The sequence below is a fragment of the Microcaecilia unicolor genome, chromosome 3 (genome assembly GCF_901765095.1).
Source record: "Microcaecilia unicolor chromosome 3, aMicUni1.1, whole genome shotgun sequence".
NCBI classification, from domain to species: domain Eukaryota; kingdom Metazoa; phylum Chordata; class Amphibia; order Gymnophiona; family Siphonopidae; genus Microcaecilia; species Microcaecilia unicolor.
Window position 1 is genome coordinate 14523594 of NC_044033.1, and position 19619 is coordinate 14543212.

Consider the following 19619-nt stretch of genomic DNA (forward strand, 5'->3'; position numbering starts at 1 on the left):
GGTTCAAAATCCCAGCAGTTCATGTAAAGCAGTTTTGAAAGGTTTCAAAATCCCAGCAGTTCATATAAAGCAGTTTCCACAGGGTTCAAAATCCCAGCAGTTCATGTAAAGCAGTTTTGAAAGGTTCAAAATCCCAGCAGTTCATGTAAAGCAATTTCCACAGGGTTCAAAATCCCAGCAGTTCATGTAAAGCAGTTTCCACAGGGTTCAAAATCCCAGCAGTTCATGTAAAGTAGTTTCCACAGGGTTCAAAATCCCAGCAGTTCATGTAAAGCAGTTTCCACAGGGTTCAAAATCCCAGCAGTTCATGTAAAGCAGTTTCCACAGGGTTCAAAATCCCAGCAGTTCATGTAAAGTAGTTTCCACAGGGTTCAAAATCCCAGCAGTTCATGTAAAGTAGTTTCCACAGGGTTCAAAATCCCAGCAGTTCACGTAGAGCAGTTTCCAAGGTTCAAAATCCCAGCAGTTCATGTAAAGTAGTTTCCAAAGGGTTCAAAATCCCAGCAGTTCATGTAAAGCAGTTTGCAAGGTTCAAAATCCCAGCAGTTCATGTAAAGTAGTTTCCACAGGGTTCAAAATCCCAGCAGTTCATGTAAAGCAGTTTCCAAAGGGTTCAAAATCCCAGCAGTTCACATAAAGCAGTTTCCACAGGGTTCAAAATCCCAGCAGTTCACGTAAAGTAGTTTCCACAGGGTTCAAAATCCCAGCAGTTCATGTAAAGCAGTTTCCAAAGGTTCAAAATCCCAGCAGTTCACGTAAAGCAGTTTCCAAAGGTTTCAAAATCCCAGCAGTTCATGTAAAGCAGTTTCCACAGGGTTCAAAATCCCAGCAGTTCATGTAAAGCAGTTTCCAAAGAGTTCCAAATCCCAGCAGTTCATGTAAAGCAGTTTCCAAAGGTTCCAAATCCCAGCAGTTCATATAAAGCAGTTTCCACAGGGTTCAAAATCCCAGCAGTTCATGTAAAGTAGTTTCCACAGGGTTCAAAATCCCAGCAGTTCATGTAAAGCAGTTTCCACAGAGTTCAAAATCATCATCCACTGGGCCAGCACTACTTCCAGCCAACTCAGCCCATTGGACCCTCCAGGAAAAACAGCTTCTCAGCTCCCCTTTGGAGAAAACCACCTTCTTCCTTTTTTCATCCAGCTCCCATACCAAGCTCCCAACTGCTGCTTTATCTCACCTTTTAGTTTAGCTAGAGCTGAGGTATCCATCAGCTGCTCCTGTTCTCTTTCCTCTCCCTTTTCTGCCCCTCCTTTCCTTGATTGGGCAGATTCAGGACCTCCTCCCCTAGCCTAGTTCTCTGTGTCAGGGTTTTCCAATGTCCTTCTCTCAACCTCCTCTGGGAGGGATGGGAATGGAAGTCCCTGCTGCGATGGTATGCCTCCCTTCGGGGCTGCTGGGAAACGTAGTCCTGCATTCTAGGTTGCGCTCCTCTTGGGGACTGGTGGGAGTCTTTCTCCTTTCTCCACTTCTCTGGGGAATAGGATCTGCTCCTTTCTCTAGACCTGTCTTCCCACCTATCCCCCTCATATTCCTTACAATAATTGTTTTCAATTCATTGGTGTACAACCGTATTATTTGTTTGTAAACTATTGTAATCCCCTGTTAGGTTGGGGATTACTAAGTAAAGTCCCTGTGGAGTTGTCACTGAGGGGAGTGACTGGGAAGTGCCTGGGTGGGAGGAAGCCCAGCCTAAGGGGAGTACTTTTCAAATAAAGTACAGAGAGATAGTGCCCTGGGACTGAAGAGTGACGGGGGGGGGGGGGGGGGGGGGGGGGGAGATTGGAAGGAGATAAGGAGGCATGTTTGCCCTTTGAAGGGGTCTTTGGTTGTCTGATGGTCCCCTGCCTCTGACCTGGAGGAGTAAAGGGGAATCCCAATTAGGAGAAACATGGCCATTGGATGTCAAGGGGATCTGTGGCTCAGCAAAGCAGCAACTGTGGATGAGGAGAGATACGGGTGGGCAGAGGAGAGACCCAGCCTTGGAGCGTGGGATCAGAACCAGGGAGTCAATCCTAAGACCAGGATGGATCCGAAGTAAAGGTCACCCTGGAGGGAGGTCAGGTCACAGGGGGTCTGGACCTGTGAAGCTTAGAGGAGCACAGCCTGAGACACTATTCTATGGGATAGGCAAGGAGCCTGTGAAAAAATGTACGTAGTCCTGCTGAGAAGAAGTGGTACAGGAGTTCCCTTGAAGAACAACGCAAGGATTGTGGATTTTTAAAGCATTATGCTGAACGTTTGGACAGTTCATACCATTTGATGTTCCTGATTTTGCAGAGTTTGAAGAATAAACAGTTTGAGTTTGCATTTCTCGGATTTCAGAGAATATAAGTGTCTCCTATACCTGCCTAATCTAGCAGCCAGCTTTGTTCCCCACAGTTTTCATTTGAACTTTTTTTGTTGTTGGTTTCCTGGGAGGAGAATAGGGTAATTCCACCCGCTAGCACTTCTTTTCCCCAGGTGGAGGTACCCAGCACCAAGCAAGTGTAGGGAACCAACAGAAACTGCCTTCGGGAGGCTCCAGCCAGGTTAGACCCCGAATCCAGGAGCGCCCATTAGGAGGGCATTACATTAAATTGTTGAGGCACCGCTGGGATTTGGAAGAGTTTGAAAAAATGCTTTTATTTTAAACTGCAGAAAGACTGGCCTTGAGAGAGCGAACTACACTTTGTGGAATACAACAAATATCTCATGTTTGTGGATTACAAATTCAAGTGTTGCAAGGATTACAAAATTTGGCATCTGAGAATATCGGAGGGACTATCGGCACAGACCCGGTAAAGTTTGAAATTTCCTGCCCAGAAAAAGCCCACCAAACAGAAAGCATGCCAAAGCTGTGAGTACCTGGGTAAAGGTCGGGAAGAACTTGCTGAACCATCATGGCGGCTGTTCCTGCGCCAGCCAGGGAGGAGGAGGATAGAGTGATCCAGTAATAACACGCTGCAGAGACTTTGGGAGCGATCTGTCATTGGACAGATAGGTTGTGTGACGTCACTCGTAAACCCCAGAGAGCATAGGGCAGGCACATGGGTCGACCGTGCAATACCACCCTATAAAGAAAGGAGAATCTGCATAGCCATGTGGGACTTTTTGTTTGGAAAATGTGGCCAATGAGGTGGAGAGGCATTCGGAGACAATGGAACACCGACTGCGGGCTATCGTTGAGTTGGGAGTCGAGGCAAGAACGGTGCTGGGCCACATTGTATGCTCTTTCCAGAGCAAGCCCGCGCCGGTTAAATTGTGTTGCCCAGAGTGCAGAGTCGGGTTTTACAAGAAGGAAGGGGGCAGCGGATTGTCTGACAGTGTGACCCCCACTCCACTGCTGAGGGAGAAGAGTGAGGACTGGGCCAAGTCATTTGGAGGCTCCAGCCAGGTCGGACCCTGAATCCAGTAGTGACACTGGAATATAAATTGTGCAGATAAATTATGAATATATTGAAGGGGAAAGAGAGAATTCAGTGGGAGATTTGTGCAAAGAGAAGGTTGCAATAGTCTGAAAGGTGTTTTTTGATATTTTGGTAGTGTGTTCAGAAAGGGGGTGGGATGACTTCCCTATGAGGAAATGCTGAAGCATCTAAGGCTCTTTAACTTGGAGAAAAGATGGCTGAGGGGAGATATGATAGAGGTCTATAAAATAATGAGTGGAGTGGAACGGGTAGACGTGAATCGTTTGCTTATTCTTTCCAAAGATACTAGGATTAGGGGGCATGCGATGAAGCTACAAAGTAGTAAATTTAAAACAAATCGGAGAAAATCTTTCTTCATTCAACGTGAAATTAAACTCTGGAATTCGTTGCCAGAGAATGTGGTAAAGGTGGTTAGCTTAGCGGGGTTTTAAAAAGGTCTGGACGGCCTCCTAAAGGAAAAGTCCATAGACCACTTTAAATTGACTTGGGGAAAATCCACTGCTTATTTCTAGGATAAGCAACATAAAATGTACTGAACTTTTTCAGGATCTTGCCGGGTATTTGTGACTTGGATTGGCCACTGTTGGAAACAGGATGATGGGCTTGATGGACCTTTGGTCTGTTCCGGTGTGACAATACTTATGATTTTGGTGATATAGAGAAAGAAAGATGTGGTTTTAACAGCAGAGAAAAAGAGAGAAGTCAAAGATGACCCTAAGGTTGCAGGATGAAGGGACCAGGAGGATGATAGTATGATCAACAGAAAGGGAGAAAGGAGAAAGGACAGAGGTAGGTTTAGGGGGAAGATAAGAATCTCTGTCTTGGCCATGCTAAGTGATACTACTACTACTTAACATTTCTAAAGTGCTACTAGGGTTACGCAGCGCTGTACAATTTAACATGGAAGGACAGTCCCTGCTCAAGGAGCTTACAATCTAAAAGACAGGTGTACAATCTAAAGACAATCTAAACAATCTAAAGACAAGTGTAGAGTCCGTCTGATAGGGCATACTATATTTCACGAAAGGTTAGGTGCCGAAGCAGCATTGAAGAGGTGAGTTTTAAGCAGAGATTTGAAGATGGGTAGGGAGGGGGCTTGGCGTAGGGGTTGAGGAAGATTGTTCCAAGCATAGGTTGAGGCAAGGCAGAATGAGCGGAGCCTGGAGTTGGCGGTGGTGGAGAAGGGGACTGAAAGGAGGGATTTGTCCTCTGAGCAGAGGTTACGGGCGGGAACATAGGGGGAGATGAGGGTAGAGAGGTAGTGAGGGTAGAGTATCAAGGAGTAGGTGGTGATCAATAGTGTTGCAAGCAGCAGGTAGGTGAGGAAGGATGAGGATTGAGTAAAGGCCCTTGGATCTGGTCAGGAATCGGTCACTGGAGATTTTCTGTAGAATATACAGTAGAGAGCGAAAGCCAGATTTATCAAAAATGGCTTGAGATGAAAGAAGTCAAGACAGTAGAGGTGAACAGCACATTCAAGTAACCTGGATAGGAAAGGGTGGGAGTGGGGAGATGGGACAATAGTTAGCAGAGCAAATAGGTTCCAGGGAAGGTTTTTCTGATATGATCACAGCTTGTTTAAAGACATCAGGAACAGTTGCTGTAGAGAGCGATAGATTGAGGATATGACAGACGGAAGAAATAGCAGCAGGAGACAGGGCTGAATAGATTGGTGGAAATGGAATCAGAAGAACCAAGTTGTGAGTTTGGAAGAGGAAAGAAAACGCACTGTTTTCTCCGCTGTGATTCTAGAAAGGGAAGAAAGGGTGGCAAAGGTATTAGCTCTCTTCTTACGGTCCCCCCATTCCAGCCTCCTCCCCCCAGATTAACTCTTTACACAGTGGCAGAAGACCACACGCACCTATTCTGCCATATTAAAATGATACAGTGCCGTCGGCAGCACTGGCAGAAGCACGGCACAGTCATGGGAGTGAAGGAATAAGCCCTTGTCTCTGCGAAGGGCAAGCTAGTGAGGCTGGCTGTCAGTCAGTGGTGTTCCTTGGTCGGCTGCCACCCGGGGCGGATCACCGCTGTGCATCTCCCCCGGGTGCAGCGTGTCTCCCTCCTCCAAGCCCCCCTCCCCCCCCCCCACCGGGTGCATTCTTCTTACCTGCTGGGAGCAGCCGCATGGCTGTCGGCTCCACCGGTTCCCTGCTCCCTCTGCCCCAAAACAGGAAGTAACAGCAGAGGGAGCAGGGAACCGGTGGAGCCGACAGCCATGCGGCTGCTCCCTGCACCCCTCCTGCAGCGTGCACCCGGGGCAAACCGCCCCCACTGCCCCGCCCTCGGTACGCCGCTGCTGTCAGTGCCCTTAAGCTTATTTGACCTATGCATGTGTTTCACTGATTCACTCCGCAAGCTGGCCCTGGAACTCATCTACACACGTACAAAACAACCACATATACATACAAACCTTAGAGGAGACAAGAGACAATGATACAAACATTTAAATAACATAGTAACATAATAGATGACGGCAGAAAAAGACCTGCACGGTCCACCCAGTCTGCCCAACAAGATAAACTCACATGTGCCATTTTTTGTGTATACCTTACCTTGATTTGTACCTGTCTTTTTCAGGGCACAGACCGTATAAGTCTGCCCAGCACTATCCCCTCCTCCCAACCACCAGCCCCGCCTCCCACCACCGGCTCTGGCACAGACCATATAAGTCTGCCCAGCACTATCCCCACCTCCCAACCACCAGCCCTGCTTTCAAATGCTTGAAAGGTATAACTGAGTTTCAAGTTTACGCATCACACTTGGTTTCATTTTATTTTTCTTTCCACACGTAGACAACACAGATACATATACGTGTGCATATAGAAGCAACACGAACACACGTGTGTGCCCACATACACACATTGAACGTGCAGAGGGGTTGAATGAACCATGCTCCGCATGCTTTCCCCACTTGTTATCTTGAGCATCGCTTGCTTTCATGTAAACCATGAATCTTCCTCAAAATAACTTCCATTTATGTCCAAAATTTCCTGGAAATGTGTTTTCTTGAGACATTTTAGCTGCTGCACTTTTGCGTGATGTCCTTTACCTTACAGCCAAGGCCAGTCTTAGGCAGGGGTGACAGGGGTGGTCGCACAGAGCCCCACGCTCCTAGGGGCCCCGCATCTCTGGCACGTCTGTCCTCCTGTCTCAGAATACCTCCCTACTCCGTACCTTAACGTGCATCCACACGTCAATAGAGAGCATCAGGCTGTGGCAGCGATTTCCATATCCTGTCAGCTGCCGAGTCCAGAGCCTCCTGGTTGCTGCGTCCCGCCCCTTTTGATGTCACTTCCTGTTTCCACAAGGGCGGGATGCAGCCAGGGCCGGTCTTAGCAAGTGCGTGGCCCTGTGCAGACCAATTTGATGGGGCCCCATCCTAGCCTCGCCCCACCCTAGCTCCACCCCTCTGAGCTCCAGGGCCCCCCTCCCTCCGAGGCCTCCCTCCGAGCTCCAGGGGCCTCCCGCCCTCCCTTCGAATTTTAAAAATCATCTTACCTCATCGGGTTACAGCGGCAGGCAGCAACAGTGAAAAGCATGCGAACTCGGCGCTTCAGGAGCCTTCCTTTCTCTCTCTCAGCTCTGGTCCCGACGCCCGCCCTCATTTCCTGTTTCCGCAAGGGTGGGAGGGCAGGACCAGAGCTGAGAGAGGTAAGGGAAGGCTCCTGAAGCGCCGAGCAGCTTGCACGCTTTTCAGAGGGAGGGGGACTGGAACTCGGGCGGTTGGGGCAGAGTTCAGGCGCACCGTGCGGGGCCCCCTTGAGCGCGAGGCCCTATGCGGTCACCTCGCCCTAAGACCGGCCCTGGATGCAGTAGTGAGGAGGCTCTGGCCTCGGCAGCTGACGGGATATGAAAATCGCTGCCACTCTCTACTGAAATGTGGTGGATGCACATCAAGGTACGGAGTGAAGTGGGGTTCCAAGAGCTCTAAACCTCCTTTTAAACTCTGATATATTATGGCTTATGATGGTGGGCGCAAGTAGGGGGGTGCAGGCGGGGGTGGGGGGGGGACGCAGGCACGAGTGGGGGGCCTCACTGAACTGGTCTGCACGGGGTCCTGCAGTTTTGTTTTTACATTTGTACCCTGTGCTTTCCCACTCATGGCAGGCTCAATGCAGTGGGTAATGGAGGTTAAGTGACTTGCCCAGAGTCACAAGGAGCTACCTGTGCCGGGAATCAAACTCAGTTCCCCAGGACCAAAGTCCACCACTCTAACCACTAGGCCACTCCTCCACTGTTGCTACTATTTGAGATTTGCTATTCCACTAGCAACATTCCATGTAGAGGTCGGCCCTTGCAGATCACCAATGTGGCCGCGCAGGCTTCTGCTTCTGTGAGTCTGACGTCCTGCAGGTACGTGCAGGACGTCAGACTCACAGAAACAGAAGCCTTCGCAGCCTTCTACATGGAATGTTGCTAGTGGAATAGCAACATTCCATGTAGAATCTCCAATAGTAGCAACATTCCATGTAGAATCTCCAATAGTATCTATTTTATTTTTGTTACATTTGTACCCTGCGCTTTCCCACTCATGGCAGGCTCAATGCGGCTTACATGGGGCAATGGAGGGTTAAGTGACTTGCCCAGAGTCACAAGGAGCTGCCTGTGCTTGAAGTGGGAATCAAACTCAGTTCCTCAGGACCAAAGTCCACCACCCTAACCACTAGGCCACTCCTCCACTGTTGCTACTATTTGAGATTCCACTAGCAACATTCCATGTAGAAGTCGGCCCTTGCAGATCACCAATGTGGCCGCGCAGGCTTCTGCATGGAATGTTGCTAGTGGAATAGCAACATTCCATGTAGAATCTCCAATAGTAGCAACATTCCGTGTAGAATCTCCAATAGTATCTATTTTATTTTTGTTACATTTGTACCCTGCACTTTCCCACTCATGGCAGGCTCAATGCGGCTTACATGGGGCAATGGAGGGTTAAGTGACTTGCCCAGAGTCACAAGGAGCTGTCTGGGCCTGAAGTGGGAATCAAACTCAGTTCCTCAGGACCAAAGTCCACCACCCTAACCACTAGGCCACTCCTCAGAGGAATGTTGCTACTATTGGAGATTCTACACGGAATGTTGTTATTCCACTAGCAACATTCCATGTAGAAGTCGGCCCTTGCAGATCACCAATGTGGCCGCGCAGGCTTCTGCTTCTGTGAGTCTGACGTCCTGCACGTACGTGCAGGACGTCAGACTCATAGAAACAGAAGCCTGCGTAGTCTTCTACATGGAATGTTGCTAGTGGAATAGCAACATTCCATGTAGAATCTCCAATAGTAGCAACATTCCATGTAGAATCTCCAATAGTATCTATTTTACCTTTGTTACATTTGTACCCTACGCTTTCCCACTCATGGCAGGCTCAATGCGGCTTACATGGGGCAATGGAGGGTTAAGTGACTTGCCCAGAGTCACAAGGAGCTGCCTGTGCCTGAAGTGGGAATCGAACTCAGTTCCCCAGGACCAAAGTCCACCACCCTAACCACTAGGCCACTCCTCCACTATAAGTTGCCAAGACCGGCCCTGCTTAGAGCTGTTTTTTAAAATGTATTTGTTTTATGTAATCCTTCTGGATATGTTACTCCTGACGTTGTGTGTTTGGGTTAATAAATAATTTAAATTGTTGATAAATTTCCTTTAAGATAAATATGCCTCCAAAAAAATCTCAGAAAGAAATGCATCAGGTTTTTGTGCTCGTGTTTCAAACATTGCCAGTGGAAGAACCCTTTGAGGTCCTTTCCTGAGTGCCTCGATCTTCAAACATCTGTCAACCTTCTCAAAGTATTAACCTCATTTTATTCTCGGCAGAGTAGCTTTACATTTTCTAATACTAAACAAGATTCACTTATCCAAGGCCTAATCCTGTAATGCAAACTCAGTGGCAGGCGGGGGGGGGGGGGGGGGGTCCTCAAAATAGTTCAACATCTGTCAAAAAAGTGATGAGCAGAACTTATCCTGCAGATGAATTCTCATTTAGCTGGACAGCTGATTCTGCTTCTTTAGTCAGCCTGTTTCTCCAAACATCTGTTTAGTCATAGTTTACTGAGCCATTAAAGAACCACTTGCTTCTTTCAGCATTTTTTTTAAATTCCTTTCGACACGTTCACTCTCTGTAGAGTTACTGCAAAAGTCTCAGACAATTAGTGACTTTGGTATCAAAACAAAATTCATCAAGTTCTACTTTAGCAATCACCAAAAGACCTTTAATGTGATTTCAGAAAACACCTCTTGAGGAAGTTATATGGAAATACTTTTAAAACAAATAGGAGGAAATATTTTTTCACTCAACGAATAGTTAAGCTCTGGAACTTTTTGCCAGAGGATGTGGTAACCTTAGTAGCGCTTTAGAAATGTCAAGTAGTAGTAGTAGTAGTAACAGGGGTTAGCGTATCTGGGTTTAAAAAAAGGTTTGGACAAATTCCTGGAGGAAAAGTCCATAGTCTGCTATTGAGGCAGACATGGGAAGCAACTGCTTGCCCTGGGTTTTGTAGTATGGAGTGTTGCCACGATTTGGGTTCCACATGGAATGTTGCTACTCTTTGAGATTCTTCATGGAATCGTTACTCTTTGAGATTCTGCATAGAGTCTTGCTATTCTTTGGGGTTCTACATGGAATGTTGCTACTCTGAGATTCTGCATGGAATCTTGTCACTCTTTAGGATTCCAGAATTTTGCTATTCTTTGGGGTTCTACATGGAATGTTGCTACTCTGAGATTCTGTATGGAATATTGTCACTCTTTAGGATTCCAAAATCTTGCTATTCTTTGGGGTTCTACATGGAATGTTGCTACTCTGAGATTCTGCATGGAATCTTGTCACTCTTTAGGATTCCAGAATCTGGCTATTCTTTGGGCTTCTACATGGAATGCTGCCTCGATTTGGGTTTCTGCCAGGTACTTGTGACCTGGCTTGGCCACTGTTTGGAAAACAGGATACTAGGCTAGATGGACCATTGATCTGGCCCAGTATGGCTACTCTTATATTCTTGTGTTATGTTCTTATGAATATAAATATAAATGAAAGAACAAAGGTCCATATTGCAAATGTATCTGAGTAGGAGCAATTCTTATCCACAGCAAGTCTGTTGCCAAAAGTACTGTATAGCCTTCCCTTAAAAGGTCTTCTTTAATGATAATATGGCATCATAAATACCAGCTTTTACCTCAACATAACTACTTAGATATGACACACGGTGAAAAAGGATTACTCATCAGTGTAAGCTGAGCTCTTGAGTCCTAAAGAACTTTGTTTTAATTCTTTTCAATCCAACAGAAGTCGGAAAGAATTATACACAAGGAGTTGAGAACGTCTGTCCATCTGGGGGCAAAATAAACTCTCAGAAAATTTAGTGGAATGGGTTGAAAATTGTGATGGGGGAAAAGTGGTGAAACAACACATTGAATCCAAAAGTGGGCCAGATCAGATTAGTAGGTCAGTCCAGAGAGATGTCCCCCAAAAAGTAACCCAGTGCATTTCTATAGGAGAAGCAGTTCCAATGGCTGTCGCATACTGTGAAGAGGAAGAAGTGAGGAGGGTCAAGAGAAAAGGGAGACAGAACAGAGCCTTGCCCTTGCTACTTCCCCAGAGAGAGAAAAGAAAAGGGTTCGCCCCACGGGAAAATGGAGGGGGAGAAAGACTACACTACCCAGCAGCCCCGTGGAAAACCCTGGTACAGAAACTATTTCCCCCAGCAGCCTCCAGGGGAGAACCTAGACAAGGCTAGGGAGTTGTCTCCCAAGAGTAATCAGGAAAAGGAGGAACAGCTGAGGAGTGGGTGGGACGAGGAACCCATGGAGTGGCAAGAGGCTGAGGAGAGAGTGAGAGAGGAGAACCTGGAGGAGCCAATGGACATAGCAGCATGGGCCCAATCATTGGGGAAAAAGCTGAGAAAGCAGGTAACCTCGTGGTATGGCAGCTGGGCTGAAAGGGGAAAGAAGAAGGGTCATGCAGGAGGAGGGTCAGTGATATTGAAGGTGTGACCCAGAAAGGGGGGGACCCTTTGCATCTCCCCAGGGAGAGTTCAGGCTGTTTTTTGAACTGTGGATTACTGAACTGTTCAGAGTAAAAAAGTATGTTGTTTTGAGGAGGGATTATTGTTTCCCCCTATGTGAACTGCTCACAGCAAAAAAGAAACTGGTTTTTTTTTTATTGGAACTGTTTGCCAGTGCACCTGGAGAAGACAGGTAGCAGTGGAGTCTTTCTTTGTGGGTTTTTTTTACTGCAGCCTGGCCGTGGCTCTCCCCCCAGGGGGGGAAGGGGAGCACTGAACTGTAGGTCTGTTTAAGGTGAAACAAACTCAGTTCTGGAAGCAGTGGGGTTTATGTTGCTTTCACCCCTGCTGTGCTTCTGCCCTGAGAAGGGAAAACAGTGGGGCTGTGTTTTGGATTCCTGTTTTGTTTGGAACTGCTGAACTGTGAACTCCAAGGAAATAAAAACTTGCTGATTGTGGTTTGGAGCTTTGATTACCTGAAGTCCGGCCCTGTGGATTACAATGGGGCTATGAGGCTGGACATGAATACTGGTCTCTAGCTGGAGTCTCCAAGGTAGAGCAGCACAGATCTTTTCACAAACTTACATACAGTGAAACATAGCAGTTAGGGCAGTGGTTCCCAAAATGTTTTGCTTCACGGCACCCTTAGTGTCCAAGCAATTTTTGTGGCACCCCTCCCTGGCCACATAGGTCTCTGCACCCCCCCAGCCACATAATTCTACACCTCCCCCCCCCCCCCCCCGGCCACATAGGTCTCCCTTTCCTGCAGCCCCATCTTCTCACTCTAGCACAGCCCCCCACCACATAGGTCTTCCTTTTCCTGCAGCGCCCTCCTCTCACTCCAATACACTTCTCCTCCCAGAACGTCCAGCACACCTCTCCAGTCCCTGCAGATCCCATCCTCCTAGAAAGTCCAGCACACCTCTCCCTTCCCTGCAGCCCCCTTCCTCACATAAATCCAGCACAGTTCAGCCTTCCCCAAATCCAGCATCACTCACTACCTTCCTTCCTTGAGGTCCAGGATCACTGCCCCTTTGTTCTCCTGCTGCTGCTGTCACGTTCTCGAGGGCCTTGGCATCCTGTCAGATCCTCGAGGCAGGACTGGAGTTCTTGAGCCCTTGGGCCACTGCCGAGGAGTGGCAGCGGCAGGCAAGACCACCTTGGAACTGGATACCCCGAAGAGCAGTACTGGAACTCTGGACTGGAGTAGTACAAGGCAGGCAACTAGAACAGACGAAACAGGAACAGCTTCACCTGCACTTAGCCACCGTTCCTCCGGAGTTGAGCTCCGAAGTGCAGGCGGCCGGCAGGACTTGCAGGATAAGGCAGGAACTGAAGATCCAGAGAACCCACCCTGGGTCTGGGATACATGAGGGCGACAGGGCACGGAACTAGACTCAGACAGGAGCACAGACAGAGTAAACCAAGACAAAGGCTTCACCCCAACCCAGGGTAAGCCAGGGACAGAGGCTTCACCCCAACACAGGGTAAGCCAGGAAAGACCCGCAGTCCACAGACAGAGGCTTCACCCCAACTCAGGGTAAGCCAGGAAGGACCGCTGTCCACAGACAGACAGTGGAAGGGAAGACCCTCCACGGAAGGACAACAGAGACACAGACACAGAAAGAAACTGGGCTGGAACCCAGAGAGAGGCTAAGCAGTAGTGCAGCAGACACTTACTAACCTGACCTGGCCTAAGAGCATAACACTTATGCAAAGGCCTTGACTGCAAGCACAGCCCTTCCTTATGAAGGCTCTCATTGATGAGTCACCAGCAGTAGGGCAGAAGCAGGAAGTACACAGACCCCAAAGAGAGGCTTGACACACATAGGAAGTGAGCCCACAGGAAAGACAAGCAGGAGCCATCTTGGAAGCTGGCACAGAGCCGGTGGCAGCCATCTTAGATGCTGGATCCCTAGAGAGACATAGCCCGCACAGGTGAGGTCTAGTGAAGCAATCAGGTTCATGCTGGAAGCAGCCAGCACACCAGGACAGAGACAAGACTAACACAAACACAGACAGAAGCCAGCAGAGCTGCTGACCCCCAGAAAGAAGGTAAGGCTGAGGGTGGTCACGGCCACAGACGTGACAGCTGCAGTGCTTGCAGCTTACGTTTTTGGGCTGTCCACAATTCACCCAGGCACTCCGGAGCCTTCCCTCTGCCGCGTGCAGCCCTCCCTGATGCAACTTCCTGTTTCTAGAGCCGGACGTGGCAGAGGGAAGGCTCCACAATGCCTGTGTGAATTGCGGATGGCCCGAAAATGTAAGCTACTACTACAACAACTTATCATTTCTAAAGCGCTACTAGACGTACGCAGCGCCGTACACTTGAACATGAAGAGACGGTCCCTGCTTGACAGAGCTTACAATCTAATTAGGACAGACAAACAGGACAAACAAGAGATAAGGGAATATTAAAGTGAGGATGATAAAATAAGGGTTCTGAACAAGTGAACAAGGGTTAGGAGTTAAAAGCAGCATCAAAAAGGTGGGCTTTTAGCTTAGATGGAGCTTGACGTACCAGCTCAGGAAGTCTATTTCAGGCATATGGTGCAGCAAGATAAAAGGAACGGAGTCTGGGGGTAGCATTGGAGGAGAAGGGTGCAGATAAGAGAGATTTACCCAGTGAACGGAGTTCCCGGGGAGGAATGTAGGGAGAGATGAGAGTGGAGAGGTACTGAGGAGCTGCAGAGTGAATGCACTTATAGGTCAATAAGAGGAGTATGAACTGTATGCGGAAATGGATAGGAAGCCAGTGAAGTGACTTGAGGAGAGGGCTAATATGAGCATAATGACCCTGGCGGAATATTGGTCGTGCAGCAGAATTTTGAATAGATTGAAGAGGAGAGAGATGGCTAAGTGGAAGACCGGTGAGAAGCAAGTTGCAATAGTCTAAGCAAGAGGTGATAAGAGTTCTTTCTGGTGCTGTGCTCAGAAATGAAAGAGCAAATTCTGATTATATTTATTTAGATTTTGCTCACACCTTTTTCAGTAGTAGCTCAAGGTGAGTTACATTCAGGTAGACTGGCTATTTCTCTGTCCCAGGAGGGCTCACAATCTAACTTTGTACCTGAGGCAATGGAGGGTTAAGTGACTTGCCCAAGATCACAAGGAGCAGCAGTGGGATTTGAACCAGCCACCTCTGGATTACAAGACCGGTGCTCTAACCACTAGGCCACTCCTCCACTCCATTATAGAGAAAGAAATGACAGGTTTTAGCAGTCTGCTGAATATGTGCAGAGAAGGAGAGAGAGGAGTCGATGATGACCCCAAATTTACGAGCTGATGAGACAGGGAGAATGAGAATGTTATCCACAGAAGAAGAGAGGTTGGTTTAGGGGAAAAGATAAGAAGCTCAGTCTTGGTCATGTTTAATGACCAAGAAAAGCATGAGAACTGTAGAAAATGAAGAGGTTATGTTCAGCTGGGACATCCCCATCCCGACTGATAAAAAGCTGAATGCCAGAAAACCAGACATAGTGGTACAAGAGAAAAACACCAGAACGACATTGATTTTAGAGGTGTCAGTCCCAAGGGATCACTCGGTGAACTACGCAGAGAGAGGGAAGATTCTCAAGTACCAAGAAATGCAGTCCAAGACCCAAGAAAATTTGGCAGAAAGATACAGAAACATTTTCCATCATTTTGGGTGCCACAGGTTTGATCAAAAAACTTCCAAGCACACCTGGATAAGTTGCCTATACATGTTACATCTTATGAACTCCAGAAAGACGTTCTCTTTGACACAATGCAAGAACTACGGCGAACGTTAACAGTATATTTGAGAGACTGAGATCATACTCCAGATGCCCTAGCTTAGAAGTGAGGTTCATTCCTGCCACGGTATGCGCAAAACTAACTCATTTGGAGTAATTGTACCCCCAGACATATGATACACCCTCCTCCAAAACCATAGACATTACAAGACAACCCTAAGATGAAAGCATGAAAAAAATAAAATCTGTTTAAGTTAAGGAGACCATTCAAAACAGTTCCTTCTGGGACATGTGTGCCCAACGCATGCCAAAATGGAGTTACCGCCTGGCTACCAAGTGGCTCTTGTGGTAATTTCATTTTTGGCACGCATCTGAAAAATAATTTTTGTTGTCAGACGCTGTACTGCTATGGATTTACAGCCTGTCTCACTGACACAGACTACTCAATAATTACTGTGGATTCTTTTGGATTCGTATTAGATAAATGAAACCTTTATTAGAGGTGCTAAAATCTATAATGATTAAGATATATAGACAATGATTAGCTATAGACACACAATGATTAGCTATATAAACAATCATTACATCACTGGTCTCTACATCTAAGCAATGCTAAGAGTTCTTAGACCAGGAAAGGAAGCAATAATACATTATATACTTACAACATCACTGGTCTTTACATCATCCAGGCTCTTAACATCAGCTGGGGGGGCCCGGTTCACAGCGAGAGCCAGGAGCTTCTTTGACCAGGAACAGATCCTCTGCACAGCGCGTCCACTCACAGATGAACCCCCACTCTGCTGTAACAAGTCCCCTTTTTTATTAGGCTTAGGGCTCATGTTCAGAGCTAAGGAAAATTACAGAATGCTTCTCTGTTTAGGTAAACAAGCCATACATTGGGAAAGTGGTCACATGTTTTCCAAGTCTAGGTGGCCAAGCTGAACTTCCGAAAACAAGCACCATCCTCCCCTTCACAGACACATACTAAATTAATTAGAGCTCAGATTTACAATTCAAAATAGTAAAATTTGGACTGAGCTCCTTCCATTATAATGAGCAAAAACATACACCAGGGAAATAAAAACTACTAGAAAAAATTATCAAAAGACTAGCAAACACCTCTAGACACCCACATAGAAATACAGGAAATTAAAGAATGCCTTCAGAATATTAGAATATTAAATGAAATGCTCAAAGACTGCAATTTATAAATCCAGGAAGCACTGACAAAGCTATTTAACCTGATTTTATTCTTTGGACAGTTCCCTAAGACATGGTCAGAAAGGCTAATTACTCCAAGTTATAACTAGAGGGATATCACTTATCCAAATAATTACAGAGGGATCTGTGTCAATAGTAACATTAGCAAACTGTTCTGCAATGTGCTCAGCAAATGAATACAAAAATTCCTAATGAACAGCTGAAGTCTGCAACCACTGGACTCTATGCTCAATATATAGTTTATAGTTTATTTAGGGGTCCTTTTACTAAGGTGCGCCGAAAAATGGACTGCACTAACGTAGGCGAGTGTTTTGGGCGCACGCAGATCCATTTTTCAGCGCCCCTGTAAAAAAGGCCTTTTTAAAAAAATGTTGCCGAAAATGGACATGCGGCAAAATTTAAATTGCCGCACGTCCATTTTGGGTCTGAGACCTTACCACTAGCCATTGACTTAGCGGTAAGGTCTCACGCTGTAACCGTGCGGTAATCGTCTACACCCATAGAATGACGATTACTGCCCAGTTTTTTGCCACGTGCCAGAAAATAAAAATCATTTTCCAGCACATGTCAAAAATGAAATTACCACAAAGGCCACTTGGTAGCCGAGTGGTAACTCAAAATTGACACGTGTTGGGCACGCATAGGTGTCTTTCCAGCTTATTTTCGAAAGAGATCGCCGGCCATCTTCCGACCTAAATGGGAAGATGGCCGGCGATCTCCTGAACCCAGCCAAATCGGTATAATCGAAAGCCGATTTTGACCGGCGCCAACTGCTTTCCGTCGCAGGGCCGGCCAAAGTTCAAGGCAGGGTGCAGAAGGCAGGATGGGGTGGGGTGGGGCTACGAGATAGCCAGCTTTGCCCGATAATGGAAAAAAGATGGCCGGCTCAAATGAGCATTTCGCCGGCTACACTTGGTCCATTTATTTTTAGGACCAAGTGGCAAAAAAGTGCCCCAATTGACCAGATGATCTTCCCTTACTCCCCCAGTGGTCACCAACCCCCTCCCACCCAAAAAAATTGTTGCCAGCCCCTGTGCCACCCTGAAATGACATACCCAGCTCCCTGACAGCAGTATGCAGATCCCTGGAGCACTTTTAGTGGGTGCAGTGCACTTCAGGCAGTTGTACCCAGGCCCATCCCCCCCACCTGTTACACTTGTGGTGGTATATGTTGAGCCCTCCAAAAACCCCCGAAACCCACTGTACCTACATGTAGGTGCCCCCCTTCACCCCTTAGGGCTATGGTAGTGGTGTAGAGTTGTGGGGAGGGGGATTTGGGGGGGCTCAGCACCCAAGGAAAGGGAGGTATGCACCTGGGAGCAATTTTTGAAGTCCACTGCAGTGCCCCCTAGGGTGCCCGGTTGGTGTCCTGGCATGTCAGTGCACTACAAATGCTGGCTCCTCCCATGACCAAAAGGCTTGCATTTCGCTGGGTTTGAGATGGCCGGGTCCGGTTTCCATTATGGCCAAAAACCGCACCCGGCCATCTCTAAACCTGGCCATCTCAACATTCGACCTAAATGTTGAGATTTAGCCGGCACCAACCGTATTATCGAAGGAAAAGATGGCCGGCCATCTTTTTTGATAATATGGTTGGCTCCGCCCCTTTACGGCACCTGTCGCATAGATGGCCAGCCATCTATTTGGCCGATGCCGCTCAATTATGCCCCTCTTTGCGGCTTAGTAAAAGGGCCCATTAAAAGCTTGAAATACCACTAGTGCAACAAAGTTGGTCAAAGTTACTGATATTTGTCAACATTTGCTTATTTCCGATCTGAAGAAGAAGGGTTACCTTCAAAAGCTAATCAAAAATGTATCTAGTCCAATAAAAATAGTATCATCTCATTTTCATTTATATGTTTTGATTTATTTCTATTTATTACCTTTAAAAATGGACTAACACAGCTACCATACCACTTTACTCAACATACGGTTAGAATCAAAGAAAAGAACGCCATTTCAATAGGACAGAACTGTTCACACCAAGGGTTCAAGAGGGGACATGGATTAAAAGTGACCGGTTTGGTGAACACAGGTCCAGGTCCTTCAGGTTGAAAGCCAAAAGGCCTTTTTAAAAAAAATGGGTGTTTAAAAGTTGCTTGAATCTAGAAAGGGAGGTTTTGGTTCTGATTAGGAGTGGAAGGTCATTCTAGAATTTGGAGCAGCAAAGAAAAAGGCTGTTTATTTATTTATTGCATTTGTATCCCACATTTTCCCACCTTTTTGCAGGCTCAATGTGGCTTACAATGTGCCGTTATTGGTAGGTAGTAAATTAGGAGCTAACAATTAGTGTTACATAGAAAGTCACATCATTGCGAATCAAACAAGTAAGTATAAGTAGAAAACATTGGTGATAATAGGTAAAGGTAGAGATATCGTAGAAAATAGCGTGATCGAAATTCAATCAAGTAGATATAAGCAAGAACATTGTTGAGGTAGGTACAGTTGCAATGTTTTGCATTTCTAGTTGTTGCTCTTATTGGTATGCCTTTTCGAATAAGTGGGTCTTCAGGGATTTGCGAAAGTTGGTTAGTTCGTAAGTAGTTTTTAAGCTGCGCGGCAATTTGTTCCACAACTGTGTACGCAGATAAGAGAAGCACAACGCATGCGTTAGTTTGTTAGTTTGTTGAACGTGTGGTCTCATAATGGGCCATTCAAAGGGATGGGAGAGACAGGCGGTTTGCATCTAGTGCTCTGAGCTGATAGTTGGGAGTGTAGGGAATAATTAAAGAGGATAGATTAAGAATTTTGAAAATGAGTCTATAATGAATGGGAAGCCAATGAAGTCTTATGAGTAAGGGAGAAGTGTGGTCAAATCTGCATAAAAGTCAGGCTGCTGAATTTTGGAGGGTCTGTAATCTGTATGTAAAAAACTTGGGAATGCCGCAATAGACAGAGTCGCAATAGTCTAGATGTGACATCAGGAAGGTGTGTACTGGGGTGTGCAGGGAAGAGAAATCGAAGTAATTCCATAGTGATTTTATACGTCTGAGAATAAGGAATCCAGTTCTTAGCAGATGGCTAATCTGAGGTGCAAAAGTTAATTCTGAATCAAAAATGATACCAAAGTAATGAAAAGAGGTAACAGTTGGAGTGGGTCTATGGAAAAACAATGGAAGGAGTAGGGTGAAATCCTGTGATCCAAGATGTGATGGTTTTGGCTGGGTTAAGCACAAGCTTATGTGACAGAAGCCAATCAGAGAGCGCACCTGTTTGTAGTGGGGCGAGATTAGGTGAAAGATAAGAGGTCAGATAGATTAAGAGAATGTCTGCATA

At 46.7% G+C, this 19619-nt stretch overlaps 1 protein-coding gene across 1 annotated transcript in view; it reads left to right on the top strand.

Moving 5' to 3' along the window:
- Positions 1-19619, top strand: part of LOC115467384 (glucagon-like peptide 1 receptor) — a 166154-nt gene that overhangs the window by 73909 nt on the left and 72626 nt on the right. The window lies entirely within an intron of this gene.